Below are 24,009 nucleotides of genomic sequence, written 5' to 3' on the forward strand. Positions count from 1 at the left end.
TATCAAGGATCCAAAAAGAAAAACAAAATATAAATCAGGCCATCAGTTAAGGGTCATGCACCAATAAAAAGTAAAATTTCCAGAGGTAATAAAATCCAACTAGATGATAAAAGTAGAGATTATGAAATGGTTCAGTAAAGATGAGAGTTTTAAAGTATGTTTCAGTTCTGATCATGGTTGGGAGACGGGGTGGGAAGGATGGGGAGAAAAGGCCATGGGGAAGCAGAGGTGATTGATGTCTCCTGTGAGTGATGAGTATGAGTCAGTTAATACCAGCTCTGGAATTAACCTCCAGCTTACAGCAGCCCTTTAGCCCTTTTGAGTTGGAAAACACCTTGTATGCTTTCATTTTAGAATGTCAAAATTAATTTTTGTAATAAATGTTTATTTTTCACATTGAGTTTGTTTAAATCCTGAAGTTCTATTTTAAGAGACTAGGGACTCCCATAGTGACCTGGACGTTGAAAATTTCCCAGGTAGGTTTGTTAATTAAGAGATGAGGGGTATCCTTCCAGCACCCTGATGGTTACATTTTAATTTAGCTTTTTTCATTGGCCTGTGCTTGAAATGGGAATTACTTCAAAATTGACATTTTCTATGTTAAAGGGAGTTTTGGGGGATGGAGAAGTGGGTCAATTCCATGGATATTGTTTCCCATGGGACGTGAGCCCAGCATGATCTGGGATAAAATGATTGAATGTTAAGGATGTATTTGTTCCTGTTTTTTTTTTCCTTTTCCTTCAAAGTAAATAATGTGGCCGGATGCAGTGGCTCATGCCTGTAATCCTAGTACTCGAAGGCCAAGGCAGGTGGATTGCTTGAGCTCACAAGTTCAAGACCAACCTGCACAAGAACGAGACCCTAAAAACAAAAACTAGCTGGGTGTTGTGGTGGGTGCCTGTATTGCCAGTGACGTGGGAAGCTGAGGCTGGAGGATCTCTTGAGCCCAGAAGTTTGAGGGTGTTGGGAGCTAGGCTGACCCCACTGCATTCTAGCCTGCGGGACAACAGAGTAAGACTGCCTAAAAAAACCAAAAAAGTAAATTATGTGATGATTCGATATGTGTATGCATATGTAATGATTATCACAACAAATTAGCACATCCATCACCACCCATATTCTACCTTAGATACCCAGAGCTCATCCATTTTTTTTTTTTTTGGAGACAGATCCTCAGGCTGTTGCCCTGGGTAGAGTGCCATAGCATCATAGCTCACAGCAACCTCAAACTCCTGGGCTCAAGTGATTCTCTTGCCCCCACCTCCCAAGTAGCTGGGACTATAGGCACCTGCCACAATGCCCAGCTATTTTTTTGGTTGCAGCCGTCTTTGTTGTTCTGCAGGCCCGGGCTGGATTTGAACCCGGCAGCTCAGGTGTACGTGGCTGGCGCCTTAGCCGCTTGAGCCACAGGCATCGAGCCCTCATCCATCTTATAAGTGAAAGTTTGTACCCTTTGACCAACATCCTTCCTGTCTTTTTTTTTTTAGAGACAGAGTCTTATTTGTCGCCCTCGGTAGAGTGCTGTGGTGTCACAGCTCACAGCAACCTCTAACTCTTGGGCTTAGGCGATCCTCTTGCCTCAGCTTCCCAAGTAGCTGGGACTACATGTGCCCGCCACAATGCCCAGCTATTTTTTGTTGCAGTTTGGCCGGGGCCGAGTTTGAACCCACCACCCTCAGTATATGGGGCCAGCGCCCTACCCACTGAGCCACGGGCACTGCCCCATCCATCCTGTCTTAACGGGATCTAATATCAAGAACAGGGGAGGAGCCAGCAGGGGAATGTGGAGTCTATTTTTGAATGAGGAGACAGTACAGTCCATGGGCATGGAGATAGCTTAATAAAGAGGAAGGATGGTGATGGGGGGCATGGGTAGGGGTGGGGAAAAATAAAAGTTGAAGAAAAGGTACAGTTTACATTCAAAAATTCTAATTCTCTATCTCTTCCACTTTATTACCCATTCTTTGGTGCCAGTTGAAAAAATCTGACATGGAACTTTTTTTTCTTGTTACTATCATCCATTAGCTTATTTACTAGATATTATTACTATCCCTATTTCACGGAAAGGGGAAAGAGACACAGAAATGCTAAAGAATTGGACCAAATTCACATAACCAGTACTAGGCAAGTGGCAGAGTGGGATTAAGACCCTGGGGAGGGGAGATTAAATACAGATGTCTGCTCACAGTGACCCTGAGTGAAAAGACTGCGGGACGAGGGGAGCTGGAAACGTTACCTTTTTCTACAGAGGTGGGTGTGTGGGTGTTAGGAGAGAGGATGCTAAAAGTAATGAAGTCACCTGGGGTTTCCTCTGAACTGTGACTAAATCTCACTTGAGTCTGCGGCCCAAAGGTTCTACTGGACAGAGTGAGACATTGAGTGTGAGGTTCTTGATGAAATGGAGGGACTATAAGTGCCACCTTCTGGAATAAAGGATATGCCTCAATGAATTTCTGCCTGTGACCCAGATGAAAAACAAGACATGCACGTCACGTTTGTGGGTGGGAAGGAGTTAGGGATAGCTACTTCAGTTTACAGAATGGGGATTCAAAAAGATCTCAATAAGCAGCAATGATAAACCCATCTTACCGACAGAAATGCAATAATAATAAGTAATAGCCTGGTCAATAGAGTGAGAGCCCATCTGTACAAAACTAAAAAAAATTTTTGAGACAGAGACTCACTGTATTGCTCCAGGCAAGAGTGCTGTGGTGTCAGCCTAGCTCACAGTAACCTCAAACTCCTGAGTTCAAAAGTTCAAAAGATCTTCCTGCGTCAGCCGACCACATAGCTGGAACTGCAGGCGCCTGCCACAAAACCTGGGGATTTTTTTCTATTTTTAGTAGAGATGGTGTTTCACTCTTCTTCAGGCTGGTTTCAAACTCCTGGGCTCAAGGGATCCTCCAATCTTAACCTCCCAGGATTTAACCTGTTAGGATTTACAGGCATGAGCCACCATGCCTAGTCTCCACAAAAAATTTTTAAAAAGTTAGTGGAACACTTGGCATGTATCTGTAGTTGACTCTCATCCCAGCTACTAGGAAGGCTGACGTGGGAGGATCCTTTGGGCCCAGGAGTTCAAGGTTGTAATGAGCTATGACCAGGCCACTGCACTTTAGCTTACATAACAGAGTAAGACCCTGTCCCTTAAAAAAGTAATAAGGTTTTGCCTTTGGGTTGAAAAAGTCAACTCTTCATGTGTAAAGGAAGAGATGCAGAATATCTAGAACTAGGAAGGCGCTCCGCTGATGGCACTTGATCAAGGTCTGGCTTAAGTGCCAGACTTAAAGGACTACACACAAATGAATAAGTGTGTATGTTCAGTGGAGCGATCTGGATGGCAGAGGAACCTAAAACTGCTATATAGAAATTTCTAGAAGAATCAACGAATCTCAGCGAATAAAAGATTAAGGCAAGACAAAATTACAGTCTAAATATTTGAAGGTTACTGTATAGATGGCTTCATGGGAGAAAATTAGGCCCTAGAGGTGGATACCCAAAGGAGACCAGCTGTAGGTCAGAATGCAGTGCTCCTCGGTGATTTAAGGAGATGGTGTTGGGCAGTGGAGAAAATACCAGTTCTGGAGTCAGGCAGACTTTGATTCCAGACTCTTCTCTGATCTTAGCAAAGTTTTGTCTCTCAGCCTCAGTTTTCTCCTTTAGAAAAATGGTGATAATACCTATTCTGTGAAATTTTGAAATGTAGATGAGGCAGGTTCTGTAAACGACTTTGCAGTACCTGTCACACCAGCTGTCCATAGCCAAATTCAAATGAGATATTCTAGGATGGGAGTTTGCAAACTTTCTGTAGAGGGCCAGAGAATGAATTTTTTTAGGCTCTGCCGGCCACGCAGTCTCTATACAGCAAAACAACTCTGCCACTGTATTGTGAAAGCATCTGTAGACAGTGGGTGCGGCTGTGCTCCAAGAAGAACTCTCTTATGGGCACTAAAATTCATATAATTTTCATGTGTCATGAAATAATTATCTTGATTCTTTTCAATCATTTAATCATGTAATTTTCATGTGTCATGAAATAATTATCTTGATTCTTTTCGATCATTTCATCATTTTGCAATTAATGCAAAAGCCATTTTTTAGATCCTAGACTGCATAAAAACAGGCTATGGACTGTTTTTAATTGCTAAATCAATGATTTAGCCTTAGTTGAAAGTGAGTTTTTTAAAAAAGCAGCTAACTTATTTATTTTTGTGACAGAGTCTCTCTATGTCACCTTGGGTAGAGTGCCATGGTGTCACAGCTCACAGGAACCTCAAACTCTTGGGCTTAAGCGATTCTCTTGCCTCAGCCTCCCAAGTAGCTGGGCTAACTTTATTTATTTTATTTATTTATTTTTTTGTAGAGACAGAGTCTCACTTTATGGCCCTGGGTAGAGTGTCGTGGCATCACACAGCTCACAGCAACCTCCAAGTCCTGGGCTTAAGTGATTCTCTTGCCTCAGTCTCCCGAGTAGCTGGGACTACAGGCGCCCACCACAACGCCCGGCTATTTTTTTGGTTGCAATTCAGCCGGGGCCGGGTTTGAACCCGCCACCCTCGGTATATGGGGCCGGCGCCTTACTGACTGAGCCACAGGCGCTGCCCTAACTTTATTTTTTAATGCAGACTTTAAGATTCATTTGGTTCTGGTCTGTAACATCCCTGTGAGAAAGGGACTCAGAAGACAGTGATGGGAGTAGCCAGAAGGAATAAGGAGTGAATGGAAGCCGATGAGCAGTGTTAGGAGAGGGTCTGTAACTGGTGGGAGGCCCACACCCATTTGAGGAGACACTTAAATCCAGTCTCTGTTTCTAGCTGTTGTTAGAGTAAACAATGCGGTAGTGACAACACAACAGCTTTCAGTAATACATCTGTTATTTCTAGCTCCTTAACTGCTGTCACCAACTTCCTTGAGGGCAGGGATCTTGTGTTCATTGTGCAGGGTCTGGGCACCTCATGCTAATCAATAAATGGTGAAGTATCAAGTCCTCAACTCTGAATGAGATAAGTTGAGATAGCCGAGGAGCTGCCATGTCGCCTGTCACCAGCATCGACACCTCCTGCTATCTGCATGCAAGCTAAATGAAAATAAGCAGGAGGGAGACGGGGAACACAGGATCCCAGGTCCTGAATTTTTAAAAGTTAACAACATTGACACATTGTTCTTGGCGTGTAGACAGTGGAGTCAGTGGAGCAGGATGCCGGTGGCCAACAAGAAAACAAAGTATAACACCGGAAAGGCTATGTTAACCACTGTGATAAAAATGTGTCAAATGGTTTACGAAGTGAGTGTATGATGCCCCATAATCATATCATTGTATACAGTTATGATTTAATAAAAAAATTAAAAAAAAAAAAAAAAGAAAACAAAGTAGCCTCATTTACTGTCTCTGGTATGCCGGGGGTGGGGTGGGGCTCCTGGGTCAGTGCTGCTCCTACCTCTGAGCCCAGCTTGTGGCTTAAGGTGTTGAAGTGGCCAATAAAGCGCACATTGAAACCTTCACCAACTAGACACAAAAGGTGAAGTGCAGAGAACGAAGTGTCCTCATCAGCCCTGGGAAAGGCAATGTAGCCAGAGGATAAGACTGGGAGTGAGGACAACTCTGGGGGCTTTTCTCCTTCATACTTTCCCATCAAGGTTGTAACAACATTCCCATCAGGATTGTGACCTCTGATACTGTTTACATGCAGAACACCTGAAGCCAATGTCTACGTCTTTTTTCCCAGGCATGTGGAGTGGTGTGGTACCATGTGGAGGCCACGTTGAACTCCTTAAAGATGTCCAGGATGAGAAAGGATGGCATTAATGTTGCATAAAACTGTCAGAGATCTTTAGAAGATATGAGAAAGATGGGCACTTTTTAGAGCTTGAATAAAGAAATGTAGGTGAAAAACAGTTATATTTTCCCTCTGGAAGCTACAAATTTAGGAACCACGGAAGAGCTGATATGGCTGAGATACTGCATAGGGGCAGGACTCTTGTGGAGAGGGACCTTGAAACTACGTTTGCCACGTGCTTTATGTAATCTCAGTTAACACTGAGGGTTCGTTACGTGTGAGGTGTTGTCCTCAAAGCTTTTACTCTCTGGACTTCATATTGATTCTTCTAGAAATTTCTGTATGGCAGTTTTAGGTTCCTTTGCAGTCCAGATCTCTCTGCCGAACCTGTTCCTTTGTCTGTATTCCTCTTAGAAGTCTGGCCCTTAAGCCAGACCTTGATGCAGGGGTACAGTGCCATCAGCGGAGCGCCTTCCTAGTTCTGGATATTCTGCATCTCTCCTCCTTTACACACGAAGAGTTGACTTTTTCAACTCAAAGGCAAAACCTAATAATTTAATCTTCCTGACCTATAAGGTAGGTTCTGTTATTATCTCCATTTCAGATGAGGAATGAGGCACAAAAAAGTCAAGTACCTGGCCCAAGGTCATGTGGCTGTGAGTACTAGGAATCAGAATGCCATCCCAGCTAACAGTCTTCAGAGCCTGACCTCTAAAGACCCCTTGCTAAGTTCCCTAAGGGCCCAGAGACACAATTGTGTATGTCACCAGGAGCTATTGGAAAGCTTCCCTAAACCACACCTCGCACCATCACTCTATAAAAGCTTCAGAAGGCAGAAGGCTTTTTTTGTAAATTTATATTAAAAAAGACCTTACGTTAGGAGGTGTGAGCTGGATCTGGGAGTCTGATTCAAAAATGTATTTTTCTTGGAAATGCGAAATTTCCATATTCACTAAAAACCTTTTCAGTCATCTTTAGGTCTTTTAGGCATGTGGAAGAGAGAAGGAAAAAGGGAAAAAGACTTAGGCAATCAATAGCAAAGCTAGGTGAGGCAGGTGAAGAGAAATTGCAGCCGCCTGGTGGCGCTGAAGAGCAGAAGGCCCAGTTCGTGCACAGGTGCATCAGTTCCTGGGCCAGGATGCGTGTAGAAGCCAGGCATCGCTTACAGCAGCGGTTCTCAACCCGTGGGTTGTGACCCCTTTGTTCAATTTGTAACAACGCGGCAATTAGGAAGGTTAAGAACCGCTGGCTTAGACTCACACTGAAAATTGTCTCTCGTGAGAACTGCTTCAATTATATTACTCTTGCCATCACCAGTTTGCCCAAACTGTACTGAAAGGAGGGCAGTTGGCCACCTCCAGAAGAATAACAGAGCAAGGGACTTGTTATTAAGCTCACTGAAGGGCCAGTGGGGAGGGGTCATCAATCCATAATCAGGGCAACATCAGGCTGTTTTTAATCCATTGGTGCTAAAATGTAACGAATCAAGTCTTCAAAGAGTAAAAATTATTTATTTGGAATTCAGAAATTGCAGGTTATATCACCTCAGTTGTTCAATAAATATAGTTGTCTAAAGAGAAAACAGGAAAAGAAAAAGATTAGAGTATGAGGGAAAAGAATCGGGCTAGTGGTGGAAACAGATGCTGAGAACTTCTAGGCCTTAACATCAGAACAGAGTCAAGTTCCAGGTGGTCTGTAGGTTGTTCTTCAATCAGTCTTAATGGGCAAAAGGACTAAGCTGCAGGTGAACTTGTGAAGTTAGGTTGGTAAATAGGTGAAGCCCAATATCTGGCATGACAAAGGTCAATTCCCTTACCTTTTTCTGTCTGGAACTTAGTGACCCTAAGTGGGGAAACACTACTGTCTGTCCTATGACCAATGCTGGTCTCCTCAGATATTACCAAAGTAACCTATTGGTAAGGCAAAACTGAATTTATTGTTTACTGAAGGTAGAGAAATGGACTTAGTAATACTTAGTAATGTCTCAGAGTAGGGGAGGGCAAAGGCAGGATACTTATGAGTTTTTTGGAGTCAGTTTAAGGTAGGCTTTTTTTTTTTTTTTTTGAGACAGAGTCCCACTATATTGCCCCTGGTAGGGTGCTGTGGTGTCACAGCTCACAGCAACCTCTAACTCTTGGGCTTAAGCAATTCTCTTGCCTCAGCCTCCCAAGTAGCTGGGACTACAGGTGCCTGCCACAACACCCGGCTATTTTTTTGTTGTAGTTGTCATCATTGTTGTTTGGCAGGCCCGGCTGGATTCGAACCTGCTAGCTCTGGTGTATGTGGCTGACGCCCTAGCTGCTGAGCTACAGGCACCAAGCCAAGGCAGGCCTTTTAATGTGGGAAGAGGCAGAGGGTGTTGATTGGAATGGGGAATAATTTGACATAATAATTTAGGATTGTTGGAAAACAGTGAGGGTTTCTGCACTACTCTTGTTTGATGAGCCATTTTACTCTAATGATGCTTAGTTGGGATCTCTAGTTATGTGCAGCTTCATCTTCCTGAAGAAGAGCTTCCTGGAATGGTAAAGTCTTGTTAATACAGATCTTCAAGTAATAAAAGTCGAGTTAGTGTTGACATTGTGTAGGTTGGATTATTTTAGCACTCGTTTCACTGAAATTTTGGAGTGTGGCACATACTACAACCCCAAAGAAAAGGGTTAGGATGCAGTTTTTTTCATTTAGGGCAGAAAGATCAGGCAATTCATTAGGTAAGTAAAAAGGCATAAAACTCTGTGAAGTAAAGGCATTTTTCCTGCATCTAGATATGTTGCCAGCAGGTGGCGCTAGTCCCTTCTGGGACGTGCTTCTTCGAAACAGTGATACCAGGTTACCTGCAGGATTTGCCAGAGATACAGTTATGTATGCGGGGCTAAAAATAGTTAACTTCATCAACCTGATTGGCAAAACTTCAAAAGTTTGACAATACACTCTGTTGGCAAGGATGTGGGGAAACAGGCACTCTCACATATACAAAAAGGTATAACTTTGACGGAGGGAAATTTGACATCTTAACAAATACATATATAGTTAACATTTGACCTGTTAACCCCATGTCTAGGAATTTACCCTGAAGACATACCCCTAACAATATGAAAATACAAATGCACAATATATTTGATCACAACATTATTTCTACTTACCAACATATTAAAAACTACTTAAAAATGCTCAAACATAGGAGATTGGTTCAATACACTATGGTATATTCATACAATGAAATAAAATGCAACTGTAAAAATAATGAAGATCTTTACCAACTAATTTGAAGGTTGTTTTTATATATTGTTAAGTGAAAAAAAAAAAGCAAGGTTCTTTTTGGTAAGAAAGAAGGGGAAATAAAAAGGCATACCATATTTACTTTTGTGGAAGGAAAATAAAAATGAATGAAATTGATTATCTACTGAGAGTGAAAGAGATATGTGAGCTAAAAAAAAAAAATCTTAAGGGCGGCGCCTGTGGCTCAGTCGGTAAGGCGCTGGCCCCATATACCGAGGGTGGCGGGTTCAAACCCGGCCCCGGCCAAACTGCAACCAAAAAATAGCCGGGCGTTGTGGCGGGCGCCTGTAGTCCCAGCTACTCGGGAGGCTGAGGCCAGAGAATCGCTTAAGCCCAAGAGTTGGAGGTTGCTGTGAGCTGTGTGAGGCCACGGCACTCTACCGAGGGTGGTACAGTGAGACTCTGTCTCTACAAAAAAAAAAAAAAAAAAAAAAAAAATCTTAAGGCTCCCCCAGTGGGCTGACTGACTGGACCGCCACTTGGTCAAGGGGATCCCTAAAACTGAGTTAGCTATGGGAAAGGAGACCAGATGCGTTTCATCATAAACCCCTTCTCTTTTTTCTTGTTATTTTAGAGACAGAGTCTCACTTTATCAGCCTCAGTAGAGCACTGTGGTATCACAGCTCACAGCAACCTCCAACTCCTGGGCTTAGGAGATTCTCTTGCCCCAGCTTCCCGAGTAGCTGGGACTACAGGCACCCACCACAATGCCTGGCTATTTTTTTGTTGCAGTTTTGCTGGGGCCAGGCTCAAACCCCCCCCTCCCCCCAGTATATGGGGCCAGTGCCCTACCCACTGAGCCACAGGAGCCGCCCAACCCCTCCTCTTCTTAGAGAAGTCCTTTGTGACTCATTAACAGGCCTAAGGCTCAAGACCTACCTGCAGAACCTCAATGTACATAATAACCCCCCTCAATCTGTCTGGTACTTTGTCTCTAATTAAAAGACCCTTTATCATTCCACCCCTGGTTTTTTAGATGAACCCCAACTCTTTCACTCAATTGTCAGTTAAAGAATCTTTAAACCCACCTATAAACTGTAAGCTCCCCATTTCCACATGTTCCACCTTTTTGGGCCAAACCAATGTATGTTTTCCACATATTGATTTATGATCTCACCTGTAATCTCTGTCTCCCTAAAATGTATAAAATCAAACTGTAAGCCCCCCACTTTGAGACCACTTGCTGAAGGCTTCTTGCATGTGGTTCTGGGTCATGGCTCAAATCTGGCTCAGAATAAGCTTCTTTAAATTATTTTACGGGCTGGGCTTGGTGTCTCACATCTGTAATCCTAGCACTCTGGGAGGCCGAGGCAGGTCAGGAGTTGAGCTCAGGAGTTGGAGACCAGCCTGAGCAAGAGTGAGAGCCCGTCTCTACTAAAAGCAGAAAAACTAACTGGGTGTTGTAGTGGGCACCTGTAGTCTCAGCTACTCAGGAGGCTGAGGCAAGAAGATCTCTTGAGCCCAAGAGTTTGAGGCTGCTGTGAGCTATGATGACACCATCGGCACTCTACCCAGGGTGACAGGAAAAGAAAGTGGGGCGGCACCTGTGGCTCAGTGAGCAGGGCGCCGGCCCCATATACCAAGGTTGGTGGGTTCGAACCTGGCCCCAGACAAACTGTGACAAAAAAAAATAGCTGGGTGTTGGGGCAAGTGCCTGTAGTTCTAGCTACTCAGGAGGCTGAGGCAAGAGAATCACCTAAGCCCAGGAGTTGGAGGTTGCGTGAGCTGTGTGATGCCACGGCACTCTATTGAGGGTGATAAAGTGAGACTCTGTCTCAAAAAAAAAAAGAAAGAAAAACAAAGTGATTCCTGGAAACAAACTGCTTTTGGGAACTACAAAAGAGATCCTAGGCCAGCTTCTCACCTGTGTCCTCTTTCCCTCCCACACCTGCAGACCACTTGACACAACAAGTCTCATTCAGGTGAGTGTGAGGATCTCACCTTCCATGCCCCATTATCTGGGGAGCAGGCACCTGGGAGCAGATGGCATGTGCTACCACTTTAAAGGAGTTAATATTATCTTGTGTTTGTGCAGTGTATTAAGGGTTTTGAAAGTGTCACACCCCATTTGATCCTCTCGATAACCCTGAGAGATGCTCAATAATCCTGGATTTACAAGTGAGGAAAGGGAGTTTCCCCCAGTGGATGGGAGGGTTTGCTTTTCCAACTATCCTGCTACACTGTTGCTTCTGGGCCTTTAGTCCTGGGTTTTATGCATGTTCAGGGGACTCTGATGGATCCAGTCTTTCCTTTGCTTGTTAGTCCAGAAATTGGTGCTTCAATTCTGTCATTCCAACCCCTGGTGCTGGATCAAGGCCTTTTGCTAGGTGGCTACAAGCTCTGCTGTGCTCTGTGGGTTGAATGGATTTTAAGAAGCTTTGGCTGAGAAAAGTCTTTTCTGCCTTGGCATATAAATTGAATCTGTGTCTCCTAAATGCACTATGATATTTCATGGGTAAGAGTAACCAGCATTCTGGGGTAACAGGCAACAATACACATTGTCAAGTCCTTGCAGTTGCTATTTTATCCTTCTATGTTACACTTGCATTTTCCTCATCTTACTTTGGTTCTTGTCACAGCCCTGGTTTCTATTTAACAGGTGAGAATAGTGTTACCTAGAGAAGTCAAAAAATCAGTCTGATTTCAGACAGTTAACCAGAGGCAGGGATGTGTATTTTTCCCAAGGCTTTTCTTTCCAGTCCAATATCTGGGGGAAATATACAAAAACTAAAGATAGAATGAACTTTTATGGTGATTGTTTTTCTAGGAGAAATGGAATGGGTTCTATTTCTTGAATTTTCAGGGCACATTTTATAACTCAGTACTATTATTATTTCCTATTGTCACAGATAAATCAATCAAATAAATAAATACAGAGGGTGCCAAAAATGTATACACATTTAAGTAAAAATGGTAATACTCTATATATACTGATAAAATTTGTTATCTTGCATATTGTATCTTGTATCTCTTATAATTTAGAAGTTAAACATGACTTGAGTATTATTTCAATACAATTTATCCTTTCTTAAAATGTACATACATTTTTTGAGCACTCTCTGTGCCAAATTGAAGCTTATTTGCATGCTGTAACACTTTTTACTTGTTTTTTATGTAGTTATTATCACTTTGATGCAGAACAACTCTATGGAATTTTGAATACTGTTAACGGATTTGTTTTATTCCCGGAGAAATATCTAGAAATTTGGATAGACATCACTGTGATGATTTACAGTGATGGGAAGTTGTTGACTGTACAAACTTAAGGGACAAATTAGTGATTCCTGGAAAAAGTACAGTTATATTCTCCCTCTGGAAGTTACAAATTTAGGAACTGTGGACAAACTGATATAGCTGAGATACTTCATAGGGGCAGCACTCTTGTTGAGGGGGAAGCTTGAAGCTATGTTTGCAACGTGCTTTATGTAATCTCAGTTAACACTGAGTATTCGTTACGTGTGAGGCATTGTCCTAAAATGTTTTACTCTCTGGACTTCAGAGCATACATACAGAGCAGACTTTGGCCAGTGGTGGTTTTCCCAAACCCTATTGTCATCTGGTCTCCTTCCTTCATCCCAAGCCAACAGGCCATTGGACACAAAAGACATATTCAGGAGGGCTTGTTTTGGCTTTCCTTTGATGTCACACTATCAGGGGAACAGCCAGGAGAGAGCAGATGGTGAACCTAATAATGACATGGGAACTAATATGACCTCATATTTTTTCAATGTTTTACAGTGTACCAAGTGCATGCCCATGCACTATCCCCAATTGAACCTTATGACAGTACAAGTCCACAACTCCAAAATCCCCCAAATGCAGTGCTGTATGCAGTTGTGAGGGTTGCTTTAGATTCTTCTGGAGATGTTTACATGATATGTTCAAATTATTCCTCTTAAAAATCCTCAGCTTTTGAATTCTAAAACTCATCTGGTGCTGATTTTTGGATATGGAATTGTGCACTTAAATTAGTACTCTTACCTATGAGGAAGCCAAGCTATCTCAAAGGGATGGTCTTCCCTCTCGTGGCCCATAGAAAGCTTAGGCAGAGTAGGGGATGATGAACTGTAAGCAGGTGGTAGAGAAAGTTCCAGATATGGGGCAACTTCGGTTCTCCTGCCTCTTTCTTTTCTTGTTTATCACAGCCTCAGGAGATCAAGGTGCTGGAAATCAAGGTACACCAACTATGGATACTCCATCTCTAACTATCTGACTTCTAGCAGGAGTGGCCTACATCTGCAGGAGTGGAGCCTCAAAGAAATTTTGCATGTATATAAATAAAAAGGGTTATACATAGAGATTAAATAAACAAAGTTTTATGTTAGTATAAACACTTGAAAATGACTATTAAATTATTTTCTATGTTTAATGCAATTCAGATCAAAATTCCAAGAAAACACCACATTCAATTTCATTAATCTAAGAAATGGAGATTACAAGTTTGCTTTAAAAAAATTTCACAGAACACTTAATAGGCATAGAAGGGACATTTATTTTTTTTTCCACTTTTAAAGAATTTATTTTCCCATTTGTAGAGTAACATTATTGTAGCAGTTTTTTTTTTTTTTTTGGCCAGGGCTGGGTTTGAACCCGTCACCTCTGGCATATGGGGCCGGTACCCTACTCCTTGAGCCACAGGCACTGCCCGAGTAACATTATTGTAAAACCCAGTTATTACAATACCTGCATTGCTCAAAAGAATTCCTAAGAATTTTGTTAAAGCATATTTTTAAAAAACCGAACCAAAATAACATACATTTTTGAACAATGTATCATTAAAGTCCACCTAATGTCCTCTGTATAAATCAATGTGATGTTACAATAATATACATGATCTGATTCTTATCCCAAAGGCTTCTCTGACCATGTATGATAGCCAAGACAGATCCAAATGCCTTTAATATCAGACTGCAGAGACAGTTATGATCCTAAACAAAAGAAAGAGGAAAAGCTTTCTAGACAGGACAGCAATCTGACAGTTTAGCTGTTTGTAGCATCTGCTTGGCGAGGCCATCCTTCTTCAACCCCAGAGTCATACTGCTCTTCAGAGGATTCTTTTGTTGGAGCCCGAATGTATCCTGGTTTCTTTTTTCCTTTTACTACTTCTTTATCAACCTCCACACAAACGATATCAGAATTCAGGACTTCAAACATTGGTTCTAGTTACAGCTTTTCCATTATAGACCCAAGGCCTCGTGCACTGTTTTTCATCCTAGTGCCAATCTGGCTGTAGCTTTCAAAGCATCCTCAGTAACATTCAGCTCACACTTATCCATGCTGAATAAGGCCTGGTACTGAGGAATAACAGCATTACGTGGCTCTTGGTCAGTATTTGTACAAGTGTTTTCTCATCTAGACTATGCAAAGGAACTACCACAGGCAACCATCCCACAAACTCAGGAATCATGCCAAATTCAATGAGATCTCTGGCTTCCACATGATGTAATAACTGATCTTTTTCTTCAATGTCTTGATGAGTATTTGATTCTCCACTTCGATTAGCAAGGTCTGCAGCAGCTGCAGCCCTTCTGCCTTTTCCCAGATTAGAAGATGTTCCAAATCCAAGATACTTTTCATTTTTCCTCCTGCTTATGATTCTGTCTAAACCACTGAAAGCACCAGATGCAACAACAGAATGTTTGTTGTGTCAACTTGTACTGTTTCTCCACGTAGCTTTCAGGAATTCTTTTCTGGAACATTGACTATTGAGCCTTCTAGTAGTTTTATTTTTATTATTTTTTTATTGTTAAATCATAGCTGTGTAAATTAGTGCAATCAAGAGGTACAATGTGCTGGTTTCATATACAATCTGAAATATTCTCATCAAACTGTTCAACGTAGCCTTCATGGCATTTTCTTAGTTATTGTATGTAGACATTTGTATTCTGCATTTAGTAAGTTTCACCTGTACCCATTCTAAGATGCACCATAGGTGTGGCCCCACCAATTACCCTCCCTCCACCATAACCTCCCCCCTCCCTTCCCCTCCCTTGGCCCTTTCCCCATAGTCTTGTGCTATAGTTGGGTTATAGCCTTCATGTGAAAGCTATAAATTTGTTTCATAGCAGGGCTGAGTACATTGGATACTTTTTCTTCCATTCCTGAGATACTTTGCTAAGAAGAATATGTTCCAGCTCTATCCATGTAAACATGAACGAGGTAAAGTCTCCATCTTTCTTTAAGACTGCATAATATTCCATGGTATACATATACCACAATTTGCTAGTCCATTCCTGGTCAATGGGCACTTGGGTTTCTTCCATGACTTAGCATTATGAATTGAGCTGCAATAAACATTCTGGTACAGATGTCTTTGTTATATTGTGACTTTTGGTCTTCTGGGTATAAACCTAGTAAAGGAATTATAGGATCGAATGGCAGGTCTATTTTTAGGTCTCTAAGTATTCTCCAAACATCCTTCCAGAAGGAACATATTAGTGTGCATTCCCACTCGCAGTGTAGAAGTGTGACCTTTTCTCCACATCCACGCCAACATCTATGGTTTCGGGATTTTGTTATGTGGGCTACTCTTACTGAAGTTAGGTGATATCTCAAAGTAGTTTTGATTTGCATTTCTCTGATGATTAAGGATGATGAGCTTTTTTTCATGTGTTTGTAGATTGTGCGTCTGTCTTCTTTAGAGAAGTTTCTCTTCAAGTCCCTTGCCCACCCTGAGATGGGATCACTTGTTCTTCTCTTGCTAATATGTTTGAGTTCTCTGTGGATTCTGGTTATTAGACCTTTATTGGAGGTATAACCTGCAAATATTTTCTCCCATTCTGAGGGCTGTCTGCTCGCTTTACTTACTATGTTCTTGGCTGTGCAGAAGCTTTTTAGTTTGATCAGGTCCCAGTAGTGTATTTTTGATACTGCTTCAATTGCCTAGGGAGTCCTCCTCATAAAATATTCACTCAGGCCGATTCCTTCAAGAGTTTTCCCTGCATTTTCTTCAAGTATTTTTATAGTTTCATGTCTTAAGTTTAAATCTTTAATCCAGTGAGAGTCTATCTTAGTTAATGGTGAAAGGTGTGGGTCCAGTTTCAATCTTCTACAGGTTGCCAGCCAGTTTACCCAGCACCATTAGTTAAATAGGAAATCTTTTCCCCACTGAATGTTTTTAATTGGCTTGTCAAAGATCAAATAATGGTAAGTAGCTGGATTCATATCTTGGTTCTCTATTCTGTTCCAGACATGTTCTTCTCTGGTTTTGTGCCAGTACCATGCTGTTTTGATCACTATCGATTTATACTACAGTCTCAGGTCTGGTAGCATGATTCCTCCTGCATTGTTTTTATTGCTGAGTAATGTTTTGGCTATTCAAGGTTCTTTCTGATTCTATATAAAACGAAGTATTATTTTTTCAACATCTTTAAAGTATGACAATGGAGCTTTAATAGGAATTGCATTAAAATTATATATTGCTTTGGGTAGTATAGACATTTTAACAATGTTAATTCTTCCCAGCCATGAGCATGGTATGTTTTTCTATTTGTTAACATCTTCAGCTATTTCTTTTCTTAAAGTTTCATAGTTCTCTTTGTAGAGATCTTTCACGTCCTTTGTTAGGTATACTCCCAAATATTTCTTTGGCACTACTGTGAAAGGAATAGAGTCCTTGTTTGTTTTTTCAGCTTGGTTATTTTTGGTATATATAAAGGCTACAGATTTATGGGTGTTGATTTTGTAGCCTGAGACATTGCTGTATTCCTTGATCACTTCTAAAAGTTTTGTAGTGGAATCCCTAGTGTTTTCCAGATATACGATAATATCTGTGAAGAGTGAAAGTTTGATCTATTCTGACCGTATGTGGATATCCTTGATCGCCTTTTCTTCCCTAATTGCAATGGCTAAAACTTCCATTACAATGTTAAAGAGCAATGGAGACAATGGGCAACCTTGCCTGGTTCCTGATCTAAGTGGAAATTATTCCAGTTTAACTCCATTCAATATGATATTGGCTGTGGGTTTGCTGTAGATGGCCTCTATCACTTTAAGAAATGTCCCTTCTATACAAATTTTCTTAATTGTTCTGATCATGAAGGGATGCTGGATATTATCAAAAGCTTTTTCTGCATCAATTGAAAGAATCATATGGTCCTTATTTTTTAGTTTGTTTATGTGCTGAATTACATTTATAGATTTACGTATTTTGAACCAGACTTGAGACCCTGGGATAAAGCCCATTTGGTCATGATGTATAATTTTTTTGATGTGTTGTCGGATTCTGTTTGTTAGGATCTTATTGAGTATTTTAGCATCAATATTCATTAGTGATATTGGTCTATAATTTTCTTTTCTTGTTGGGTCTTTCCCTGGTTTGGGGATCAAGGTGATGTTTGCTTTGTAGAATATGTTGGGTAATATTCCTTCTTTTTCTATATTTTGGAAGAGGTTTAGTAATACAGGTACTAGTTCTTCTTTAAAGGTTTGGTAGAATTCTGACGTAAAGCCATCTGGTCCTGGGCTTTTCTTTTTAGAAGGATTTTGTATAGTTGATGCTATTTCAGAACTTGATATACCCTTGTTCAACATTTCCACTTCATTCTGGCTAAGTCTTGGTAGGTGGCGTACTTCCAGGTATTGGTCGATTTCTTTCATATTTTCATATTTCTGAAAGAAGAGTTTCTTATAGTATTCATTAAGGATTTTTTGAATTTCTGAGGGGTCTGTTGTTATTTCATCATTACCATTTCTGATCGATAAAATTAGAGATTTTAGTCTTTTTTCCTGGTTAGGTTGGCCAAAGGTTTATCTATTTTATTGATCTTTTCAAAAAACCAACTTTTGGATTTATTGATCTGTTGTATAATTCTTTTGTTTTCAATTTTGTTTAATTTTGATCTGATTTTGGTTATTTCTTTTCTTCTGCTGGGTTTGGGGTTGGAGTGTTCTTCCTTCTCCAGTTGTTTGAGATGTCCCATTAAGTTATTAAGTTCCTCTCTTTGCATTTTCTTGAGGAAGGCTCGCAGTGGTATAAATTTCCCTCTTAGGACTGCCTTTGCAGTATCCCAGAGGTTCTGATAATTCATGTCTTGATTGTTGTTTTGTTCCAAAAATTTGGTGATTTCCTTCTTAATCTCATCTATAACCCATCTATCCTTCAGCATGAGGTTGTTTAGCTTCCATGTTTTTGTATGGGTATGCAGGTTCCTGTTGTTATTGAGTTTAACTTTTATTCCATGATGGTCTGAGAAGATGCAAGGAATAATTTCTATTTTTTAAAATTTGCTGAGGTTAGATTTATGGCCTAGGATGTGATCGATTTTGGAGTATGTTCCGTGGGCTGATGAGAAGAATGTGTATTCAGTTTTGTTGGGATGAAATGTTCTGTAGATGTCTGTTAAGTCCAGATGTTGAATGGTTAAATTTAAATCTAAAATTTCTTTGCTTAGCTTCTTTTTGGAGGATCTATCCAGCACTGTTAAAGGGGTGTTAAAATCTCCAGCCACTATGCCACTGAAGGAAATCGAGTTGCTCACATCTGTTAGAGTTTCTCTTATAAATTGAGGTGCATTCTGGTTGGGTGCATAAATATTAATAATAGAGATCTCATCATTACCTTTAACAAATATGAAGTGTCCATCCTTATCCTTCCTTATTTTGGTCTGCGAATAGGATAGCAAAGCCTTATTGCGTCTGCGAATAGGATAGCAATGCCTGCTTTTTTCTGCTTTCCATTTGCCTGGAGTATAGATGACCATCCCTTCACCTTGAGTCTATATTTGTCTTTTAATGTAAGATGCGATTCTTGTATGCAGCAGATATCTGCCTTGAGTTTTTGTATCCAGTCAGCCAACCCATGCCTCTTTAGAGGACAATTTAAACCATTCACATTAATTGAGAATATTGCTAAGCCTTTCGAGAGTCCGGTGGACATTTTTAATCCTTTTGTGACTGTGGAAGTTGGAATTTGATCAGAATTTTCTAGGTGGGTTTACTTTTGTGGTGAAGGATTACACTGGTCTTTATGGAGGATTGGTCTGAGAATATCCTGGAGAACTGGTTTAGTTATGGCAAATTTCTTCAACATGTGAATGTCATTGAAGTATTTAATTTCTCTATCATAAATGAAACTCAGTTTATCTGGGTATAGGGTCCTGGGTTGAAAGTTATTTTGTTTTAGGAGATTAAAAGTCAATGACCATCCTCTTCTAGCTTGAAAGGTTTCAGCAGAGAGATCTGCAGTTATTCTAATATTCTTGCCCTTGTAGGTGATGGTTTTCTTTCATCTGGCTGCTTTCAGAATTTTGTCCTTCATATTAACTTTAGTGAAATTGACTATGATGTGTCTGGGGGATTTCTTATTTGGGTTGAGTCATGCTGGAGTTCTGAAACTGTCTGCTATCTGAATTTCAGAATCTCTTGGCATGTTTGGAAAGTTCTCCTTTATAATCTCATGGAGAAGAGACTCTGTGTCTTGTGAAATCACTTCGTCGCTTTCAGGGATCCCTATAAGACGAATATTGGTTTTCTTCGAATTGTCCCAGAGCTTTCTGAGAGAGTGATCTGTTTTTGCTCTCCATTTCTCTTCCTCTTTGAGAGTTTGGGAGTGTTCGAAAGCTCTGTCTTCAAAGTCAGAAATCCTTTCTTCTGTGTGCTCCATTCTGTTACTGAGGGATTCTACTGTGTTTCTCAGATCTTTGAGGGCTGCAACTTCTTGCCTCAATGTGTCAATATCTTTGGTCATTTGGTCCTTGAACTTGTTGAATTCTTGAGATATCTTTTGGGTTACTGCTTGGAATTCTAATTCGATTTTATTTGCTATCCAGATTCTGAATTCAATTTCTGACATTTTGGCTATTTGTTTGTGCATGGGATCTTGTGCTGTGTCTGTCCCATTGATCCTTGGGGCAGTTGATCTTCTCTTATTATTCATATTGCCAGAGTTTTTCTGTTGATTTCACCTCATGATTGTTTTTCACTGTTGCCTCTGGCTATCCTCAGAGTTGGGGAGGTGTCTCTCCAAGATTAGACCCTAGCGGGATCACTGTATTGTTTCTGGATCTTTGTAGGGAGTGGCCCTGTGTAGTTCCTCTGTGGCTGCCCCAGCTAGAGAGTTCTGGTTGTGGAAGCAGCTCCGGGGTGTGACACACCTGGATCCAGCAACAGGGCGGGATGTGGTATGCATGGTTCTGGGAGTGCCTGGCACCCAGTGAGTTTGGCACAGAGAACCCAAGGCTTCAGCAGTCTCTGGCCAGGAGAAGGGCTCTGTGCAGAGGCAGGGAGGGCTCCAGAGGGCACACGGCTACCAGTGTCCCTGGCCAGATGAGCGGGCTGGTGTGGAGGCAGGGAGGGTACAGGAGGGAAGCAGGACGTGGGGTTGTGCAGTTCCCGCAGTTCTTGGTCATAGCATGTGGAGGCCCGGTGGGTACAGCTCTTATGGAGGTCCGGGCAGTGCCAAGCCCAGGAGTTTGAGGTTACTATGAGCTGTGATGCCACGGCACTCTACCCACGGCAACAGCCTGAGTCTCCAGTGTGCTAAAACAGGTCTCACTCTGCCCTTGAAGGTTAAGGCTGTAAGGCAGCTCAGTCCCCACCTTTAGGCTGCTCAGTCACTAGGTTACTAGCTCCCGCCTGATCCTTGCTCTGTGACACTGAGGGCGGAGCTTGCCAGGGTAGTTCTCTCACAATGGCTCCCTGCGGCCAACAGCTGAATACTATTAGCTCTGTCCGGCTCAGCGGCTCAGTCTGGGGCTCTAGACAATGCCCAAAGTTCTCTACACTCCTGCTCAAGCTCTCCCCAAGGCAGTTCAACTGAGTGCCAAGTCCAAAAACACCAAAACAGTTCACAGGTAAGGCCTTTCTGGTTTGCAGTCTCACTGCTGCTTGTACTTACGGTTGCTGGTGGGATTAGGTCAATCAAACACACACAACCACTTGCCAGTTTTCCACTGTTTTTGTCCTTCTCTTGGAGTCCATAAGTCCCTTGCTGACTCCCTGTATCCTCAAAGGGATGATTATAGGCAGATCCCACCAGCCAGAGATGCCTGGAGTCTTATCTCCCCAGACTCACCATGCCTAGTTGCAGGGAAGCTGTTACTCGGCCGCCATCTTGCTCCACCCCCCACTTCTAGTAGTTTTTTTTTGGCCAGGGTTGGGTTTGAACCTGCAACCTCCGGCATATGGGGCTGGCGCCCTACCCTCTGAGCCACAGGCACCGCCCACTTCTAGTAGTTTTAATAAACCTTGCTGAACACCTTCTCCACCTACCTCCCGTAACTGATGAATGCCTGGCACACTGCCAATCTTATCTACTTCATCCAGAAAGACAATTCCTTGTTGTGCCATTTCTATGTTATAATTGGCATCTTGGAGCAGTTTGGCAATCACAGACTCAATATCTTCACCTACTATCCAACCTGAGTCAAAGTTGTACAATCACAGATAGCAAAAGGGACATCAAGCCATTTAGCTAAAGTCTGTGCCAGCAGGGTTTTACCTGACCCAGTTGGTCCAAGCAGCAAAATATTACTTTTTTCAAGTTTTATGTCATCATGAGCAGAATCCAATACCTCACCTTCTCATTTTTCCTGAGGTTTCCTGATTGACCTGTTGCTACATTGGTGCTCCTAAAGCATTACCATGTGGGCTAATTCCAGCAATCTGAAGCAATTTTGTAAATCTGTACTCATCCTCCTGTCTTGGTGTTAATGATGTCTGCTTCTCAACTTCTGCTTGATGTCTCAAATTAGCTGAGATATTATTATATATTCTCTTTTAATGATTGTACACAGCAACTGAAAGCACCTTCTTAGGAAATGACTGGCCAACAACATACTTGTCCAGGTAGTTGTAAATCTTCTTGTGGGGTGGAGGTGGTTTCTGTTGGAATGCCCATTTTACAGCTTCGGCTGCTGATTCAGGTTCTTTAATTATGCTTTTCTTTGAGTCTGCTTCAGATAGCACAACAAAAAAATGATGACATTTTTCACATTTGACAAAATGTGTGGATGACACGAAGGTCTCTATATGCGTGCACAAGTCACCACATTTAGGACAGCCCAGCTGATTTCCACCTTTCCCAGAATTCCCAGAGCCTGATTTCTTATTGCTTCCCTCACTCGCTGATTTCTTATTTCCATCACCAGAACCATCTTTACTTATCCCATCTTTTGAGGCAAAGTATGCTGGTGTTTCTTTTCTTTTCTTTAAGAGAGTCTCACTTTATCACCCTCAGAGTGCTATGATGTCACAGCTCACAGCAACCTCCAACTCCTGGGCTTAAGCGATTCTCTTGACTCAGCCTCCTGAGTAGCTGGAACTACAGGTGCCCCCACAATGCCTGGCTATTTTTTTTTTTTGTTGTTGTTGTTGCAGTTTGGCTGGGGCTGGGTTTGAACCCACTACCCTTGGTATATGCCCTACTCACTGAGCCACAGGCACCACCCAGTATGCTGGTGTTTCTGTAAAGGTTCTAAGAGGAGCCCTTCACAGAATCTGAGTTTCAAAGGTCCCAATTCTTCCTAAAACTGATATATGAATGCGACCACAAGAAATACCTCTCTGTGCGGAGGTGAATGAGGAGGTAATGAACCAAGCTGCCGCCGCACCGCAAGTACAAACGTTGTAGCTGGACATTTCTGCGGGGCCTAGGCCGGGATTTGCCCTGGAGGATCTTTACGTTTCAGCCCGACTCCTCCTGGTAAGATGTGCTTTCTTGGTTCTGAACCCTCCCACTGGCCCTAGGCCGAGAGCAGAGTTCACTAGCCAGGCCTTCGCGCTCTTCTGTCCCACCTGTCTACTCTCTATAGCAGACTCTTAACCACACTCCCTTCCCCTTCTTCTCCTCCTCCTCCTCCCCCCACCTCCCCTCCTACTGGGCCCCTGAATGGACATTTCTTAAACTGATAGAGGCCATCTACAGCAAACCCACAGCCAATATCATATTGATTGGTATAAAATTGAAAACATTTCTACTCAGATCAGGAATGAGGCAAGGATGCCCACTGCTATTTCAACATAGTTATGGAAGTCTTAGCCATCGCAATCAGGCAGAGAAGGTGATCAAGGGTATCCAAATAGGGTCAGAGGAGTTCAAACTCTCACTCTTCAGCTGATGACATGATTCTATACCTGGAAAATCCCAGGGACTCAACTTCAAAACTCTTAGAAGTGATCAAGGAATACAGCAATGTCTCAGGATACAAAATCAATACTACAAGTCAGTAGCTTTTATATATGCCAACAATAGTCAAGCTGAAAAAACAGTCAAGGACTCAATTCCTTTTATAATAGTGCCAAAGAAGATGAAATATCTGTGAATTTACCTAACAAAGGACATGAAAGATCTCTATAAAGGGAACTATGAAACTCTGAGAAAAGAAATAGCTGAAGATGTTAACAAATGGAAAAACATACCATGCTCATGGCTGGGAAGAATCAACATTGTTAAAATGTCTATGCTACCCAAAGCAATATACAGATTTAATGCAATACCTATTAAAGCACCATTGTCATACTTTAAAGAACTTGAAAAAATAGTACTTCATTTTATATGGAATTAGAAAAAACCTTGAATAGCAAATACATTACTCAGAAATAAGAACAAATTAGGAGGTATCACATTACCAGACTTCAGGCTGTACTATAAATCAAAACAGCATGGTACTGGCACAAAAACAGAGTGGTAGATTTATGGAACAGAATAGAGAACCAACAAGATGAACCCAGCTACTTATCATCATTTGATTTTCGACAAGCCTATCAAAAATATTCAGTGGGGGAAAGACTCCGTATTTAACAAATGGTGGTGGGTGAACTGGCTGGCAACCTGTAGAAGACTGAAACTGGACACCCACCTTTCACCATTAACAAAAATTGATTGTCACTGGATAAAAGATTTAAACTTAAGACATGAAACTATATATAAAAAAAAAGACATGAAACTATAAAAAGACTAGACAAGAGTGCAGGGAAAACACTTGAAGAAATTGGCCTGGGAGAATATTTTATT

General features: G+C 41.7%; 1 pseudogene; it reads right to left on the reverse strand.

The window, feature by feature from the left end:
* Positions 1-13,816: 13,816 nt before the first annotated feature.
* On the reverse strand, positions 13,817-22,634 carry LOC128597709 (ATP-dependent Clp protease ATP-binding subunit clpX-like, mitochondrial; annotated as a pseudogene).
* Positions 22,635-24,009: the final 1,375 nt, after the last annotated feature.

This window comes from Nycticebus coucang, chromosome 10 (assembly GCF_027406575.1).
Source record: "Nycticebus coucang isolate mNycCou1 chromosome 10, mNycCou1.pri, whole genome shotgun sequence".
Lineage (NCBI taxonomy): Eukaryota > Metazoa > Chordata > Mammalia > Primates > Lorisidae > Nycticebus > Nycticebus coucang.